Raw genomic sequence first — 18924 nt, 5'->3', positions numbered from 1 at the left:
AAAAATTAAAAAAAAAAAATAAATAAATTGGCTAAGCTTTTTAAAATTTAAATTTATATAAAAAGTAGCTATGTATTTGATGTGATAATTATGTTGCAAAGTATAGATTAAAAGGAACAATGAAATAAAAGTATAGAAAATGCTCACCTGAGTACCACCTAAAAAATTTCTGGGCTACCTCTAGGGGCATTTGTAACATGCTTCAGAAAAATGGGACTAGGTGACATGACTGGGATACGATTTTTCTTCTCAACTCCTATTGTGTCTCTGACAGCCAGCACTTGCAAAAAACCACAAAAAATAAACAAACAAACAAAAAATAACAAAACCAAAAACCCAAGAAACAACTCTTCCTGAGATTCTAAGAAGATCCTATAACTTTTATAAAGTCCAACTCATGCAGGGGTAGATACAAGTGTCGGGTTTATTCTATTTTGGAAGCCCCGTATATAAGAAAGAATTCAAAATTACTAATGCAAAATGCCTGCAGGCCCCTGGAAGGGCTCTGGCACCAGAAGAGCCTTGAAGGATACTTGACTATAACTAGATATACCATAAATCTATGTCTTCCTGCATTACTTTTTGCCACATCCATGGAATACTGCTCTATTATTTATTCACTTTTTAAAAATCAACTTATTTAAAGACAAATAAATCTAACCCATTCTAAGCAATAATCATGGTGATATCACAATTTGATGTGCTAGTTAACATATTTTATGTTATTTTATGTATTTATGTATTTTGTACCTGTCCTGAAGCATTACTCATCTGCAAAGCTCTCAGGAAGCTCAGACTTCTGGGCCACCTAGAATAAAATACACTTGGGTCCACCTTAAAGGATGGAACACAGAATAGAATGGACTTTGTGGGCCTGAAGATCCTGGAGACCAAGTTCCTACATATTGTGAAAATATCCTCCACAAACGTGAGAGAGGAATGAGCCAACTCCAATCCTGCTTTTCACCTTTCTAGGTCTTGCTTTCCCAACCTAGGCCCTGAGGATGGGTGTATCTTGGCCCACAAGTCATTCAACCATTCTTCTATTTAAGCACCACGATTGGGTACCTACAATATAGCGGGCAGTCAATGTGAAATAACAGGCCCATTAAAATACTTCCCTCTGCACTGAGACACTCACAAGACCGTTGCTAAAATTGAGATTTGTGACCCTTGCAACAGGAATGGAAGAAGTGTAAGTTCCTCTGAGGGAGACCAGAAGAGCTTTATAAGGAAGGCAACCTCTGAGTTGAGCCTGGAAGGATAAGTAGGCTCTGGAAGGGGTTCCAGAGAAATGCATAAGAAATGCACAGAAAAGCACAAGAAGTGCCATATAAAGTGAGGGGCATTGTGCTTTGGAGAAACCACAGATCCAGTGTTGTTCACTATTGCTAAGAGCTCCCACATATTCTGTGGAAGGGGAACTGAGGCTGGACAGAAGAGCATCTTGTAGGCCATGCAAACACACTTAGGTTTGACCCTGTGGGTGATGACAAGGCACCACTGAATACTTTTTTTTTTTTTTTAAATACTTCTTAATAGTAGAGTGACAACGTGAGAGCCAACCAGGTGAGGGTAGTCTATGTGTGAGATGAATATAAAGGGTGGGGCATAGATGCATGTGAGATCTATTTAGGGTGTATAGGATTTAATACATGCAGGTAGTAGGAAGAAGAAAAAGTGTCTAAGACAACATTCAGGTTTCAGCTCTAAGAAACTGGTGGACTGGTACAATTCACCAAAATATGGCACCTAGGAAAATAGCCAGTGTAGTGGGAGGACCAAAAGAGCTCGACTTCGGGCCACCTCAATTTGAGGAGTGGGTCCTCAAAGCAGAGATGACCAAGAGAGAGTTAGAGAGATGAGTCTGCAGCTCAGATACAGGCAGGCAATGGAGACAGAGACCTGTAGGGGGTATGCAGCAAGGCCAGTGGATGCCATGGATGAAATATGAGGTAGAAAGCCAGAGGGTTCCTCCAAACGAGCACCATCAGTTCTGCCTACAGCAATATTCTGGAACCAGCTCACTACGTGTCCAGTTCGTCCCCTAAATTAAGCTCCACTAAAATGTCTAAAAGATGAAACAAATAAAAGGCTGGAGAGAACAAACATTATTTGACTCACATGGAAACAAACTCTTCCTTACTGTAAGAGCCAGAAGTGACAAGATCATTAAAACAGAACACTGCAGTGGGAATGGAAACTGAAACAAAAAGCTTTATGAAAATCAGATTATCGGAGTTTCCCTGACTCAACTGGTTGTTGGTGAAGGGGACCGGTCAGGCACCCAGGACCTCCAGCTGCAGTCCTGTCATCCATGGGAATCACCACTTGAGACCATTCACTTTCTTTCTAGTTCTAAGCCAATCAAAGCACCTTTGGAAAAAAGAGTGTATTTTCCTTGGCCTACAAATCCCCGAACAGCAGGGAGTATTCCAGTTTCCTACCAGACACTAGCTCCTGGGGTGGAGCAATGTCCTGGCACTGTGGTTTACACAGGAAACCGAGCTCGGAATCCAATTAGGACAAACAATCTAAGGCCCGGGCCTCCCCTTGTGGTGGCCTGGGTTTCTGGGCCTCTAAAGTTTTCTGGGCAGTGTTCAGGCTAGCTAGTTAGCAACAAATATGGCCTTCTGGACCTATCAGAAGTCGCAACATCTCAGAGTGCTGTTAGCACCAGGAAGAAGCTAAGGGATCACTGAATGTGTGGATGGCAGCCGACTTAGTCTCTCCCTGGCATCATGGACACTGATAATCAGTTGTGGTGACATATCCCGATGGAGTACCTCAGAACCCTTCCTAAGGGGTGTCCGGGTGACTCAGTTGGTTAAGCGTCTCCTTTGGCTTATGTCATGATCTTGGCATCCTGAGATTGAGCCCCAGGTCTGGCTTCCTGCTCAGCGGGGAGTATGCTTTTCCCCCTCCCTCTGCTCTTCCTCCTGCTTGGTGCTCACTCTCTATCTTGTTTTCTTTCTCAAATAAATAAATAAATCTTTAAAAAAAAGAAAAAGAAAAAAAAAAAAAAAGAAAAAGAACCATTTTCAATATAGTACCCAAAGCCTTCAGGTAAAGTTGGCCCCAAATGAATTCTGTCAATGAAGAAAATGAGGCTCAAAGGCTAAATGACCTACCCAGGTTCTCACTGCTGGCCAACATCAGAGCTGGGGTGCAATGTGGCTCTCCAGAACTATCTTTGACAGTAGGCCAACACTTAGATTCTAATTCCAAATGGGAAGGTGACTATGTTCTGTATGCCCCCCAGAGCTTCCAAATGATCAATAGGACAGGCAAGAGTGGAATATCCAGACAAGAGCTCTGTGGTCTCAGTAGATAGAACTTGGAATATTTTTTTTACAGCAAAGGTTAAAGATTTATATTTCTCCGCGTTCATCTGATATATGGTCAGGATTTTTTATCATGTGACCCAGTTCTGATTACAGGTCACCTATGTCTAACCCTTGTGTGGGTGCACTATTTTCTGTTGCATTTCCACTTCTAATTCTCTATGCTAATGGACTCATAGGAAGCCTAAGGCCTACCAAGGCAAAAGTAGTTTCCCAATGCCACCCAGGGCTGAACCCAGAAATGGACTTTCTGATACTGTGTTCAACCTATCTACCTGGTTAACCAGTTGTTTCTGCTCTTCAACTGTTCTAGTTCCTTACATTTAAAGAGGCTTTGCTCTGGTTAAGACAATTAAAGTTCTTCCAACTGCAGAGATAGCAGCTCTAGTGCCCTTAGGTCAGGTGGTATCAAGTGGAGATAAAATCACAATGGTATCCTGCTGATAGGTAGCCACAAACTGTCAATCAGCAATGATAAATGCAAGTCAAAACCTAAAAACAATAATTGCTATGATTAAGGTCTGACTTTATTTATTTTTTTTTTTTTTTAAGGTCTGACTTTAGGAGTGTCTTCACAGGCCTGATCAACGAAGAAAAATCCTTTGGTTGAAACTTTCTAAAGTTAGACCCAAGTGGGTTAAATAAAAATATGTTTGACATAAATGAATCTATTCCAACTTTTTCAAAACTGCATTAATAGATTAAGACTCAACCCATCCAAAAAACACTATATACAGGTTCTATGGGCAAGGGGCCATGACCAACTCTTGTATTTGGTCCCTGAGGCCAGAAGTATGCCTGAAAAGCTCCTTAAACAAATGAGACATTTGTCTTCTATAATATCCAACATGTCTGTCCATAAAATTGTAAAGATGAACCCAGGAGTGCATACAAACCCCTGAACTAATGCCCTATTACTTCCCCAAAGGAAGATGCTATAGCGACTTTCATCTTCCTCTAAAAGACATAGTTGTTGGAGCAGATGCTGTCCAGGGGCACGCAAGGTGCCTTGCTTGGTGGTGACTAATCAGTTTCCCAGAGGACTCTGTGGAGCCAGTGAGCTCCGGAGGAAATAGATGGCCATGAATCACAGTAGTCAGGAGTGGAAAATATAATATGATTCACATTAACTAAAAGAAAAGGCTGAGGGAGAGAAAAAAAAAACAACAAAAATTAAAACCACACACACACACTCACACATCAGCAAATATCACACTGAGCATGTCAGTGTAACTTCTGCTCTTTCAAAATCCAAAGAAGGAAAAAGAGGGCAGATTTTCAAAACAAGGCCTAATAAATCTACTTATGGCAAAATGGAACTAGCATAATGCATAAAGTAGTTACATAAAAAGAAATGAATTATTTTTAGTGAACTTGATATTTGTTACGAGAAAAAAGGAACTAATATATTATTCTTCATTCAATCTCAAATAGTCCTTTAGACACCTTCTTCAATCTTTCTTAAATATTATCAAGCTTTAAGATGTTAACTTTTATTAAAGTATACTTTATCTTTGTAGATAAAATTCTTGCCTCATTACTATAAGCATTCTCTGTAGCAGCATTATTTGATTTTCCAGTAAGGAGTTACCTAGGAATACAAAATAAGGGAGTGAAGGTTGGAGTCCCTAAGAACCTAATCAATAAGCAAGTAAACAGAGAAACAAAAAACAAGCCTCTAAGCTATTTGGATCACAATCACTTTGAAACAATGGAAATTACTAAAAACTATGAGAAGAGCCATAGAGTTTAGACTTAGAAGTATAAGCCAATGAATAATCTGTGTAGGCATAAATTTTGAGTTTCTTTGTCAGTGCTTAAGTAGATAAATATGAATCTGAATTAGTTACAAGAAAACATGATCAAGCATACAAAACATAAAATGAAGTTCATATTTGGATAGGATTTAATTTATTCTGCCACCAGAGATGGCCAAATGGATTTTGAAATTGGTATGGACCAGAAATCAAATGATTTGACAGTGTAGGGCAGGAAGGTTTTGGGTGGGTGTCTTGGGTGGGGGCGTTGTGTGACCATACTATTATCGCCAGTGGTTGTTATGATCTAAGTGGTGATGTTACGAACTAAAATGTCAGCCCTTTGGGAAGTGGCAGCAACCAATGAAAAGGCAGAGTCCAGGCATGTGGAACTCTGACATGAGAGAAAGCAGAGAGGAAGGAAGGAGGAACCAACAGTGTGATCACCCCCCCCCCACCCCCACATACCAAACATGCTGGCATCTGTTCCATGGAGCTGGGCCTCCAGCAAACAGCCTGGTTCAAGCCTTCGTAACTTGTATTTCCAGATATCAAAATTCCTAATGTATGCAGAAACCACACCCCCAGATAATAAAGACTATGTGTTATTTTCCAGTTGACTTTTCTCAATACTTTTGGTATAAAACTAGAATACAAGTGATCTGATTAACCATGTAGACATTCAAATCTCATATTTTTCTGCAATTTTAGAATAACCTTTTTATTACAAAAGCAATACAAGTTTGTTTTAGGAAAGTTCGAAAATAAATTCTAAAATACATAAATTTAAATGATTAGCTCTATTAATCCTTTTTAGTACATCCTTCCAGAATTTTTATGAACCGATCTGTCTCCACATCCTGATTGCATTTCATTTCATTTTGTAATGTTTATTATAACCTGACATACGTTGCGTATTTACTTGCTTATGTATTATCTAATTCTCCCACTAGGGTGGGAAACTTTGGTGGAAGCACTTTGTCATGATGGCTTATTACTAACCCCCTCTAGCCACACAAAGTGTCTGATGCATAGTAGGATTTCTTAAAGATTCAATGAATGAATGAAAGAATGGAGAGTTGGTACACAGTAAATATTTGAAAAACTGAAAGCCAGGAAGTACAAGTCAACCTGCTGAAAGTCAAGGAGATGGCAGGTGGACTGGAATATTTTTCTGTTGCATCTCATTGTTCTTTACATCATCTGCTATTAGGTAACTGGCCCATATATTTTTTAAATATTTTATTTATTTATTCATGAGAGGCAGAGAGAGAGAGAGAGAGATTGAAAGAGAGAGAGAGAGAGAGAGAGAGAGGCAGAGACACAGGCAGAGGGAGAAGCAGGCTCCTTGCAGGGAGCCTGACAGGACTTGATCCCAGGTCTCCAGGATCACACCCTGGGCTGAAGGCGGTGGTAACTGGCCCATTAATTTCTGTTTGAACTCAATACATTTGGCTATGGAATGTATTTAGTTCACTTTTGACATGTGAGAAATTGTAGAAGTGGTGGATTTTGTGGGAAGTGAAAGAGAGGCAACTCCATGGATGCACTGGCTGTGAGCAATCAGGGTCAGCGTGGAGAGAGTGTGGGAGCACCGCTGGGGAACGCACAAGTTCCCACGCCCGAGAGTGGACTAGCTCTGCTCTTTTCTCTGCTACCAGGATCTGGCTCTACACTGGCAGGAGGACATATCACAAGTGTCTCTTACCCATACATGGAGGGAAAAGGGTGAGGAAGCTGAGTAACTTCTGTAGGGACAGAAGAAAGAAAGAAGATAATAATAAGCTTGCTCATGTTTCTCCTTTTTTATTTTTTTAGATTTATTTATTTATTTATGATAGACATAGAAAGAGAGAGAGAGAGGCAGAGACACAGGAGGAGGGAGAAGCAAGCTCCATGCCGGGAGCCCGACGTGGGACTCGATCCTGGGACTCCAGGATCACGCCCCGGGCCAAAGGCAGGCGCTAAACCGCTGAGCCACCCAGGGATCCCTCATGTTTCTCCTTTATCTAACATCTGGACATTTGTAAATCACCAATTTCCCATTTACAGAAAAAAAGTAGTCAAGGAAGTATGTCTTGATTTAATAAAGATCCATTGTGTTTTTACCAGACAATGACTTTCTGGCAGAAGCTTGAAAATTTGATCTCTCCCTTCCCTTTAATTTTTTTTCCTGAGGATGAAACACCATGGAACAATTCCTGAGTATACCATTCTGATGGGGCATAGGAACACTGATGGGGGTATAGGATTTTTCTTTTTTTAACTTTCTATTTGGAAATAATATTGACCTTACTATTGACCTTAATATTTTCCTTACAGCAAAATTTACAACAGTCCAGAATCCTTTTTAATCAATAAGAAGAGAAACAAAAATGAGAGAATATTTGAGTAGACAGTTCCCCAAAGAAGATAGATGAATGGAAAATAAGCACATGAAAAGGCGGTTGACATCATTAGTCTCTAGGAAAGGTTAAACCCAAAATAAGATGCTACTACACTTCTATCAGAATGACTAATATCAGAGAGATTGACAATACCAGTTGTTGGTTAGGATATGGAGAAACTGGCCCCGCATGCAGTGCTGGTAGGAAGCAACTAAATGGTACAGTCTCTTTGGAAACCAGTTTGGTGTTCCTTAAAAAAACTATACATGTACTTACCACATGTTCCAGAAATTTTGCTGGTTAAGGGCCTACCCAAGATAAATTAAAATATATGTCCACATAAAGACTACATGTGGGGACACCTGGGTGGCTCAGCAATTGAGCGTCTGCCCTCGGCTCAGGGTGTGATCCTGGAGTCCTGGGATCGAATCCCACATTGGGCTCCTTGCAAGGAGCCTGCTTCTCCCTCTGCCTGTGTCTCTGCCTCTCTCTCTGTGTCTCTCATGAATAAATAAATAAAATCTTTAAAAAAAAAGACTACATGTGGATGTTCCTAAGGAGCATTGTTCAGAATAATAAAACTAAACACAAACCAAATATATATCAGCTGTAGAATGGATAAACAAAAAGTGATATATCTATACAATGAAATGCTATTCCACAGTAAAAAGGAAACAAACTATTGACATATACTATGATGTGAATAATTTTAGTAACACTATGCTGAGTGAAAGTCAGACATAAAAGTCTACATATTGTATGATTCCATTTACATGGAATTTCTAGAAAACTATATATTTACCCAAACACACTTATATATTTAAAATGGGTGAGTTTTATGACATGTAAATTATAAACCAATAAAAGTGTTTGCATGAAAAACCCAGCGTATTCTTTTTTTTTTAAGATTTTATTTATTTATTCATGATAGACATAGAGAGAGAGAGAGGCAGAGACACAAGGCAGAGAGAGAAGCAGGCTCCATGCTGGGAGCCTGACATGAGACTCGATCCCGGGACTCCAGGATCGCACCCTGGGCCAAAGGCAGGCACTAAACCGCTGAGCCACCCAGGGATCCCCAACCCAGCATATTCTACATATTGTTCCACACTGTGCTTTTTTCCTGCTCAAAACTATAAGTTGAAAAGAGTTTCCTATCAGCTCATTAGCTCTCCGTCTTTTGTTAGTGGTTGTATAATGTTTCATTATATGGCTGTGCCAAAATGTAAATAAATAGCCATGCAAAAGAATATTCACCTTTCCTCATTCAGCCCAAAGGCCTTTGAGGTATTTAGCTTCTGCTGTGCTTGGTTTCAAAAGCTACAAATTCCCTTCTTCCTTTCCCGAAAATCTGTGAAGTGCCCTGTAGCAGATGCTGACAGTGCCTCACCCATAGCCCCTCAGCACCTACTATCCTCCTACGAGTCTAGAGTTTCCACAGCAAGTATCAGTGGCACTCTTGCTGAAGATTCTGACAGTAGCATACCTGACTCACCACTGGGTAGACCAGAAGACCAGGGAGTTACTACCCTCTGAAATGGTCCTCACCAACAGAAGTGGATAGAATACTCCAGTGACCTCACAACTTGGTGAAGCAACTCTGAGTTGAGGTAGAATCATCTCCCAGAGCAAACCCGCAGGACAGAGCCCCTCCTTGCCCACAGTGGGAATCTGCCCATTAACACAACTGCTTTCTCTTCCCTGTCTCATTTACCCACTGCCCCCACCATCCTTCCCACTAAGAAATGACACTTAGTAATTGGCTCCCATAGCTGGTACTCTCTGCTCCACCTTGTGCATTTATAAAGACAGAAACAAACCACTAAGTTCACAGACATTTTGATTTAGTATTAATGAGGCACATGATTTCACTAATGGATTAATCTGAATGCTCTAAAGGGACAAATAAGGTGCCATGGCTAATACATTAGCATTAAGGCCTGCGTTCACTTGCTTGCCCAGTTTGTGGACACATTATAAATAACTTATGAGTGTTTGCAAAGACGTTTAATCATTCAGGGCTTAGGTTTTTTTCTGCAGACCTTCTTCACAGGGCCAAGAACACAACAGTCAAGCCACCCTGAGCATATGCTTTATGACTTATAACTCACAGAAAGCATAACACGGCAAGTCTTTTCCATGCTAACTTGGAAAAAGTCCTGTATATTTATGGCTGCAAATTCCAACCAACATAAAAGCTCTGCCTCTTCTCCTTCCAGCCAAATTGTAGTCATGCCAGACGAGAGAGCCAAGGTACTGAGAAAAGCAGAGAAATGAGATTCTTACAGGATTCCAGCCTTCTCCTAAAATGTAGGAAAATACACACATCAATATAACTGACAACTTAATCATTCCACTTGCTCCTCTTATTTCATTCTAAGCTTGAGCAACTGGTAGGGGCAGATGCTAGGTCTCACCATTTGAGGCAGCTGGCCAGGTGGTACAAATTGTAACTGGGACAGAAGATCTCAAGGACTCCAAACACTTTGTGAGTCCGGGATGAGCAGTCACAGTACAAGATAAGGCAACAATCCCCAGCTGAGGTCTGAGACTGCCAAAGAGGCTTCTGGAACCTTAGGGTGCACAGCTTTTAATAACCATGTCATCTCCCATTAGTAACAAATTATAATATCGTTAAAGATTTGGGATTTTGCCCAAAGTGATAACTAAAACTGGCACTGGCAAAACTTTTAAATTTCACATTGTATTTGTACAGTTTAGAGGCAGGCAAAGAAAGCACAGTAGAGTGCCTTATTGATTCTAAGCCAAGGCGAGTAGTAGAAACTTTCCCAGTAAAGGCAGGATATACCTTTCTGCCTCTTAACTTGGGTTTGGACATATGACTTCCTTTACTCAATAAGATAATACAGAAGTCTCCATTAAGAGGCCTCTTGGGTTTCCACTTGCACCCCTGTGCCTCTGTCTGGTTATGAGAAGAGCCTTCTTCAGGAAGCACCTGCCCACAAGCATAACTTAGAATGCACTCCGGTAGAACAGGTTTGAACCTATATCTCAGCCAAGAGAAGTCAGGCCTAGCTGGACCTATGCCAGAAGCGAGCCAACCAGCTAAGCTCAACCCAGATAAGCCAAACCCCAGCCAACCTTTAGTTGCATGAGCTAAGTATTATTAATTAATATTATCAATTTTCCACTGAGTTTGGGGATGGTATGCTGCAAGTGACAGCTGAGGCAGAGAACAAAGGGGGAAGTATGGGAAGCCAAGGGGGATAACGCACAATAGCTTTTCCCGGTTTCCTTCCCTGGACAAATGGGTGGCAACATGCAGGATACAAGGATGAAGCCCAAAATTACTTTAAAAAGATCCTCATGATTTCTCCAAGAATCCCTCAGCTTCTGTTCCCTTGGCAGGTAATTCCAAGATGTATCCATCCTATACCATCTGTCACAGAACCCTTTTGGGATTGAGCCTCAGCTACTCACTGTCACCTGTTCATGGTCACATCCAGATGGCCTCCCACTCTTCCCAATCCCACCCGCTCCTTCACTGTGTGTCCAAGCATCATTGAACACAAATTCTTGACTGAAGCTAAGATATGGCTCATTTTGACAAGTAAAAACTAATCATCGAGCCCTCGAGCGTTCCAGGCACTGTGACACATAGACAACTGCACCACTCTCCATTTTCTCATCTGTAAAATGGGGACAAAGACAGTGCCTCTCTACCTCTCAGGGATGTGTGAGGAAAGAACAGGTCATGTACCTAGAACAGGACCTGACTCATAGTAAGCCTTAAAGAAATGCTACTCTTTCCAACAAGACTCACTCATCCTTATTACTATCAGGCTTCTAAGCTGCTTCCGCATGTTGGAAAGAACCAGCAGGATTGAGGAAAATACGAGAAAGAAAAAACAGTGATGAGAAAAGAGGGAAATTCTTCACAAAACCACTTTAAAATTCTTAGCCAGTGGATGGCAGCACGAGCTTTTAAACAGTGAGCCAGGAGAGCAAGAGGGAAAACAGGCATTCTCCACCGATTATATTTAATTTGTGAGATTCTGTAGCCTGGAGGGAGGAGAAGCCTGAGAACTGGAGAACTAGAGATCATACGAGTGGGTCCAGTGGAAGATACGAGTCAGCTCCTCCGTGTGCCGGCCAACGCATGAGACGTATTTGCAGAGGAGCTGTTTCAGATGGGCTCCGCGCTGGCCTGATGATCTTGGCCTGGTGAGCAGAAGCAGGCTTGCTCTACACCCTACCAGAGCACCCTCTGGGTACTACAAAATAGAGCACTCAAACTGCACCTCTAGGGCCTTGGAACTCAGCCAGGAGACGGAGACGGATCACCCAGTTGGGCTTGAAAATGCTTCCCCAAGGGGGAGAGGGGATCTTCCCAAAGGTAGCTGCTTACTTGCTGCTTGCCAAATTCTCCATTCGTGATGTCATCCCACCAGCCCTACCCCTCTATAGCATGCTCCTCAGTCCGAGATCCAGACAGAGGTCAGGGGAAGGGAAGAGGGAACGCCCCATGTGCTCTGATCACATCTCTGTTGGGGCTGCCATTTCTGTCAAACCCGCAGGCCATGTTGGCATCGCAGGGTTCAGGGGTTCAGCCAAGTGCACCATGGAAGCCATCACACAGTCTGGCTTTGAACCCCATCTTGTCACTGTCCAAGTGCGATCCAGGACAAGTTACTTAACCACATAGCACTCAGTTTTCCCATCTGTAAAGTGAAAATAAAAATGATCCCATCCTTATGGAGCTGTTGTGACGATGAAATGCGACAGTGAACTCGATAGTAGTTTCATGAGGTCAAGTGTTCATAAGCTGAAGCCCTCCTGAAATTCCGTGGGAACAAAGAGATTCAGGAGACCGATCATTTGACCCTTCCCCCTCCCTCTCTGCTGGCTCCCTCTAGGGAGACACGAGAGAGCCACACCTTCATCACCTGCCACCCCCCAGTTGCTAATGGGAGGGCAGGGAACAGCGAAAGCAAAGAGCCTTTCCTACCAACTGGGCCCCTGCACTCCGACACACACCTCCCTCTCAATTCCCCTTTTACAGGGCTGGGCGGGAGGGAACAGAGAAATAAATGGCCTGTGTCCATCTCAGTTTCTTCCTGCTGTCCTCTCTTCTCAGCCCACTGCCATTTTTCTCATAAGTTGTCAGTCAATGCACGTGGTTTCCTCTCAACCATTCTCTATTGTAATATTGTTAATTCCCTCGGCACAATACTGGCACTTCACGTGGTGTTGTGGGTTGCAAAGATGACCACAGTTCTCCACCCTTCCTATATGCCTGCCCTTTGCAAGACAGCTTTGCAGTTCCTCCCATCAAGGGCTGGAGTCTATTCCTCTTCTCCTGAATCTGGATTGGCCTATGACCTGCTTTGGCCAATAGAACCTGGCAGATGTGACCCTGTGTCCTTCCAAGCCCTGGCCTCAAGAAGCCAGGTGTATTAGTTCTCTTGGATCCTTAATGTATGGTGGGGAAGGGGGGAGGCAATGAGATACACGCAGAACAGAGGTGAGTTATCCCAGGTGAGGCCACTATCCTACCTGGCAGCTGATGGAAGATGCATGTGTCAGCCCAGCTGAGCCAGCCAGACCAGCAGAGCCCGATCCAAACTGTCACCCTGCAGAACCCTAAACTAACTCAATGCTTTCATTTTAAGCTAATACGTTTTGGCACGGGGTGGTGGTGGTGGTGGGTTTTTTTAAGGCAGCAAAAGCTAACTGATGAATTGGGCCATAAAAAATATGATTAAAGACTTAAACTTGCCTCATATTCTGCATGCATTTATTGATCCTTCATAATAATAAAAAAAAATCCTCATATTCTGGTCCTGCTGCCACCTCCATTATTATTGGAGCTCTACACGTACTAAATGTAGGGTAAAACAGTGGACATTCTGGGCAAGGTAGAGATCAGAGCTATTCACAGTTCATGAGCGGCTGCAATGACATGCATATAACTAAATACAAGATGAAAGACACAAGTACAAGTGCCACCATTCCTATGAGTAAAGGCTGCCCAGAGTGAAAGCAGAAGCCACATGTCGTATTTCAACATTTGCACCCAAATCAATTCACCAGTGTTGTACTTCTGAAAATATTTTCCACTTGGATAAACAACACAGTGAAATAGTGTCTCAGAGCCCTGCCAGTTCCTGCTATTGTTAATTAACTGTTGCATTTCATTGAAGTTATTTTTTTTATAGAAGTCAAACATGAAAATGTTTTACCTAACAGGAAAGACAACGGAAGTGAAAAGGAAACCTCTGACCTCAAAACACAAATCTTTCACAGCAAGATAAGATGTCAGTATTTATATCTGGAATTTTGTACCTTACCCTACTGTCATCATCGTCAAGGAAATTCATATATTTTTTAAAGATTTTATTTATTTATTCATGAGAGAGAGAGAGAGAGAGAGAGGCAGAGACACAGGCAGAGGGAGAAGCAGGCTCCCCACAGGGAGCCCAATGTGGGACTTGATCCCAGGACCCAGGAATCACTACCTGAGCCAAAGGCAGACACTTAACCGCTGAGCCACCCATGCATCCCAAGATAATTCATATTTGATGCTCTGTGATATTTATTTCCCATGCCTTTATTCATGGTCTACTGGCAGTCAGAAGCTGTGCTAGTAAACATGAGGCAAGAAGGAAACAGGAGACAGGCCAATCCCTGGCCTCATGCAGCCAGAAGTCAAACAAAAAATAGCAATGTTGGTGACATAGAAGTATCTGGTCATACAAATGACTTTACTTTACATGATATGGAAAAGTATCTCATGTGACACGAGCAGATCCCATGGAATCTAAGCTCATGGAAAGAAGATAGCTGACTTTCTGAGAGATCGTCCTTAGGTCTAAGTCAGGACTGGCAGCATTTATCTGAGATTCAAATTAAGGAAACAGAGTCACAACAAGATCATGTAAAGCTGCTTCTCTTGTTTTACTGTCTTGTCCTCTTATGCCAAATTTTTCTCTGAAAGCAGCTGTGTCAAAGGCCCTAGCTCTTGATCCAGAAGGAATAGACAGCTGGGCAGTGGAGGATCTCACAAGCTTGGGTAGAGTAGACCTGGATTCAAATCCCAGCTCAGTGTGTGGCTCTGGGTGAGTCACATAATCAAAATGGGCCCCTATTTCCTTACTTGTAAATGAGTGTAATGCCATCTACCTTAAATGGTATTGTAGTGAGTGTGAGACAGTGCAAAATGATGACAATGTTAATGCTACTCATGAATCTGCTATAGGGGCAGGGCTGAACAGGAACAGTTCATTATGGACAACTTGTCTCTGTTCTACTTGGCATCCCTGGGGGCAGCTCCAAGGCTGGGAACTAGAGCCACCCAAAGTCTCAGTCACATATCAGCATGGCCTTAGGTGGGGCTGGTGGCTGGAACCCCTCCACATTGCCTTTCTGTGGGAATAGCCAACAGTGGCTGGTATCAAAGACAAGGGTGCCTAAAGAATGAGAGAACCTGGTACAAGCCATGTTATCTTTGATGATCTGGCTTTGAAGTCACTCTGTGTCACTTCTGCTACCTTCTCTCTGTCATTGAGTTCTACCAAGACTCCAGGAGAGGGAAAGTAGACTTCCCTGTCTGAGGGAGCATGGCAAGGTCCTAAGCAATATTGTTGTGGCCATTTTGGGAAAATAAGATCTGCCAGTGATGTATACTGACATCCTCTGGTTCTAATTCCCTGTCATATGGAGACACCTACAATCCTATAAAAAAACAAAAAAACAAAAAGAGAGAGAGAGGGAGAGAGTAAAAAGTAGGGTTAGGAAGAAATGTATGAGAAAGGGAGAGAGCAGAGAGAGTAAGGCTTTCATGTTGGGATGAGGTCTCACCATCTCAATGTCCCCTCAGTAAGCAACCAGCTTCTCTGTGCTCCTTGGTGGCCCCATTTCTAAGATGGAGACAATAGCCATGCCTGCTTCATGGTGGTGGTGTGGGAATTCAATGAATTAATCCATTAAAGTGCTTAAAGCCTCACCTGGCACGTAGTCAGTCCATGCCCCATAGATGGGAGCAGCTATAGTTTATGTTCTCCATAACCATCCAGGTTTATGTGGCCAGTGCAGCATACACTGAATCCCTCAGATACCTGGAATCAGGTAAGCAGCTGCCCCTGTCAGAGAAGTCACACCCACACCAACATAACCAAGCTGGAGCACACAATCTCTATGACAGCACAGTGGAACCTGGAAATCAGGAAAAATCGCTGGGTCTTATAATCTTGATGTTACATACCCTTCACACCAGCATGTCCCTGCCTTCCTCTTTGTCTTCAGTTCAGCCCTGGCCTCCCGAGAGTCCCAAAGGGCTTGCACATTTTCTCTTTTCCAGTAGTTCAGAAGTCTGGATCTCTTGTTTCCATCTACAACACACAGAATCAGCTGTTTAGAGTTTTGGAAGCAATTTAATAATGTTGTGAACAACCGCATAGAGGACTCATCTTGTCGAGTTTTGGAAGGATGCTGCAATGACAGCTGGGAGAACATTGAATGGCCTTCCCTTCCTTTTCTGGCCTTCATTCCCATCTCTGGGCCAGGTACTTAAAGAGGGCCTTTCTCTACCAGGATGTTCTCTAAATCCCCATGCCAATGCTCAGATTTCTGAAACTCCAAAATACTCTTTCACTTAAAAAAAATGGAGCTGATTAACAGCCAAGCTGTATTCTCTTTCAGTTAAGTGTCAGTTTTTTTCATTATCCACTTGCATCATATCAGCTTCTACAAATTTAAAGAGTCATGCCATCTTCCCGTCTAGGACTTTGGAGATGGGACCAACCTGAATATGAAATTCCAAATTATCCCCCTATTTCATTTTTTTTTATCAATGCTCTAACATTTCAGAAATTACCTAAGCACACAAATGCAGTCAAATTGCTCACAAACAAATAGAAACAAGACACAAATATTAGGTCAAAGCTCAAGGGCTTTTGGCCATCATAACTGGAGCCCACATCCTTGGCAGAGGTGGACACTGTTATAATTTGGGATTATATCTTTCCAGATCACTTCTGTGCATTCAAAGATTTAATATCTCTCTCTCTCTTCCCCAACCCACCCAGATATACACGTGTTTTTTTTTCCAAATAAATGTTCACTGTGAGCCATCCTGTACCTTGCTTATTCCATGCTCAAGATTTCCTATCAAACTTCCTACATCAGTATAAGAAGAATAAAGCTGGAGATATCACAATTCCAGATTTCAAGTTATACTACAAAGCTGCAGTAATTCAAACAACATGGTTCTGGAACAAAAGCACAAAGATCAATGGAACAGGATAGAAGTCCCAAAAACAAATCCACATATGGTCAATTAATCTTTGACCAAGGAGGCAAGAATATACAATGGGAGAAGACAGTCACTTCTACAAATGGTACTGGGAAAACAGGACAGCTACATGCAAAAGAATGAAACTGGATCACTTTCTTAGTACATCATACACAAAGAATAAATTCAAAATGGATTAAAGATCTAAATGTGAGACCTGAAATCTTAAAAATCCAGAAGAGAGCAGGGGCAGTAATTTCTCTGACATCAGCCCTAGCAACCTTTTCCTAGATGTCCCTTGAGGCAAGGGAAGCAAAAGCAAAAATGAACTACTGGGACTTCATCAAGATAAAAAGCTTCTGTACAATAAAGGAAACAATCAATAAAACTAAAAGGCAACCTACAGAATAGGAGAAGATATTTGCAAATGACATATCTGATAAAGGCTCAGAACCCAAAATATATAAAAAACATAAAACTCAACAACCAAAAAAAAAAATCCAACTAAAAAATGGGCAGAAGACATGAACAGACATTTCTTCGAAAACATACGGAAAACCAACAAGACACATGAAGAGATGCTCAACATCATTCATCATCATGGAAATGCAAATCACAATTACAATGAGGTATAACCTCACACCTGTCAGAATGGCTAAAATTAACAACACAAGAAACAACAAGTATTGGAGAGGACGTGGAGAAAAAGGAACCCTCGTGCAGTGTCGTTGGGAAGGCAAAGTGGTGCAGCAACAGTGGAAAACAGTATGGAGGTGCCTCAGAAAGTTAAAAATGTAGCTACCCTCTGACCCAGGAATTGAACCAGGTATTTACCCAAAAAATACAAAAACAGTAACTCACAAGGATACATGCATTCCTATGTTTATAGCAGCATTATTTACAAGAGCCAAACTATGGAAGCAGCCCAGATGTCCATCAATAAACGAATGGATAAAGATATGGTGTGTGTGTGTTTGTGTGTGTGTGTGTGCATAATGAATATATATATGTGTAAATATACATATAGAATTGTTGGATCACTCTACTGTACATCTGAAACTAGTGTAACACTTGTGTGTTAACCACTGGAATTAAAATTAAAAAATAAAATTATAAAAAAATAAGATTAAAAAGCAAAAAGAAAATGAATTATCTTTACATGCAGTTTGTTGTGTGGAGAGGCTTGCAGTAATGGGAAGTACCCAGAAATGGATCACCTGGGGAAACAGCAGTCACCGGTCCCAAATCATGCTGACTCCAGACCATTCACTCACAGAGTGGAATGGCAAGTGGAATGCTCACACGATTCAAATTATCCCAGTCTCTTTGCCACTGACTGCATTCTCCCTTCACATTTCTCTAGTGGAACTACTGGCCCCTGGGTGGTGCAGTCGGTTATGCATCTGACTCTTGGTTTTGGTACAGGTCATGACATGGGTTGTGGGATCAAGCTCCACACCGGGCTCAATGTAGTCTGCTGGAGATTCTCTCCCTCTGCTCCTCCCCCCAACTAGCATGTACTCTCTGTCTCTGTCTCTTTCCAACAAATAAACAAATAAACCTTAAAAAAAAAACCAACAAGGCTGGAGGTGCCCAACATTCCATTTCACAATCTCTTAGGGAATCATGACCCACAGTTTGAAAAACACTGCCTTAGATGACCTAGAATAGCTAACTAATAAACACTATCCTCAGAATATATAGATATTTCAAAAATTCCCAAAGAGGATGTGTGAACTCCTGAGAATAAATCCATACTTACAGATGCCCATTTTGAAAACCTTTATAATCCAAATCTTTCATTCAACAAAACAGGAAAGGCCAACCCCATATATATTTCCCTCTAGTATGCACATATGCCTGTGTATTCACCCATTTGAAAAACTTTTAAATGATTACATTGTAGACCTCCAAACTTACCACTCTTCAAACTTAATGACTTGTTTCAACATGTGTAGCACAGGGGTGCTGGTCTTAATTTTTTCTTTGCTCATGCACCATCCTGCATCATACAATATGGAGCCTTAGGTAGGAATCTGCATTAATACTGTTGATTGAGTTCTAGCATTCTGGCCAAATTTCCAATTTTGATTTAACAAAATAATGTACTAGGGAGGTTGACAAACACATCTGGCCATTGGAAGAAGGAGATCTGCTGTCACTATGGTGTCTCAGTTACCATG

At 41.8% G+C, this 18924-nt stretch overlaps 1 protein-coding gene across 8 annotated transcripts in view; it reads right to left on the bottom strand.

Moving 5' to 3' along the window:
- RIN2 (Ras and Rab interactor 2) overlaps positions 1–18924 on the bottom strand; it is a 215676-nt gene that overhangs the window by 154208 nt on the left and 42544 nt on the right. For all 8 annotated transcript variants that reach the window (XM_072736507.1, XM_026002340.2, XM_072736501.1 and 5 more), the window contains one exon: positions 15713–15839. The gene's annotated coding sequence lies outside the window, so the exon portion shown is untranslated. The remainder of the gene's footprint in view (positions 1–15712; positions 15840–18924) is intronic.

Source organism: Vulpes vulpes, chromosome 14 (genome assembly GCF_048418805.1).
Source record: "Vulpes vulpes isolate BD-2025 chromosome 14, VulVul3, whole genome shotgun sequence".
NCBI lineage: Eukaryota > Metazoa > Chordata > Mammalia > Carnivora > Canidae > Vulpes > Vulpes vulpes.
This window is presented reverse-complemented; position numbering and strand designations above follow the sequence as displayed.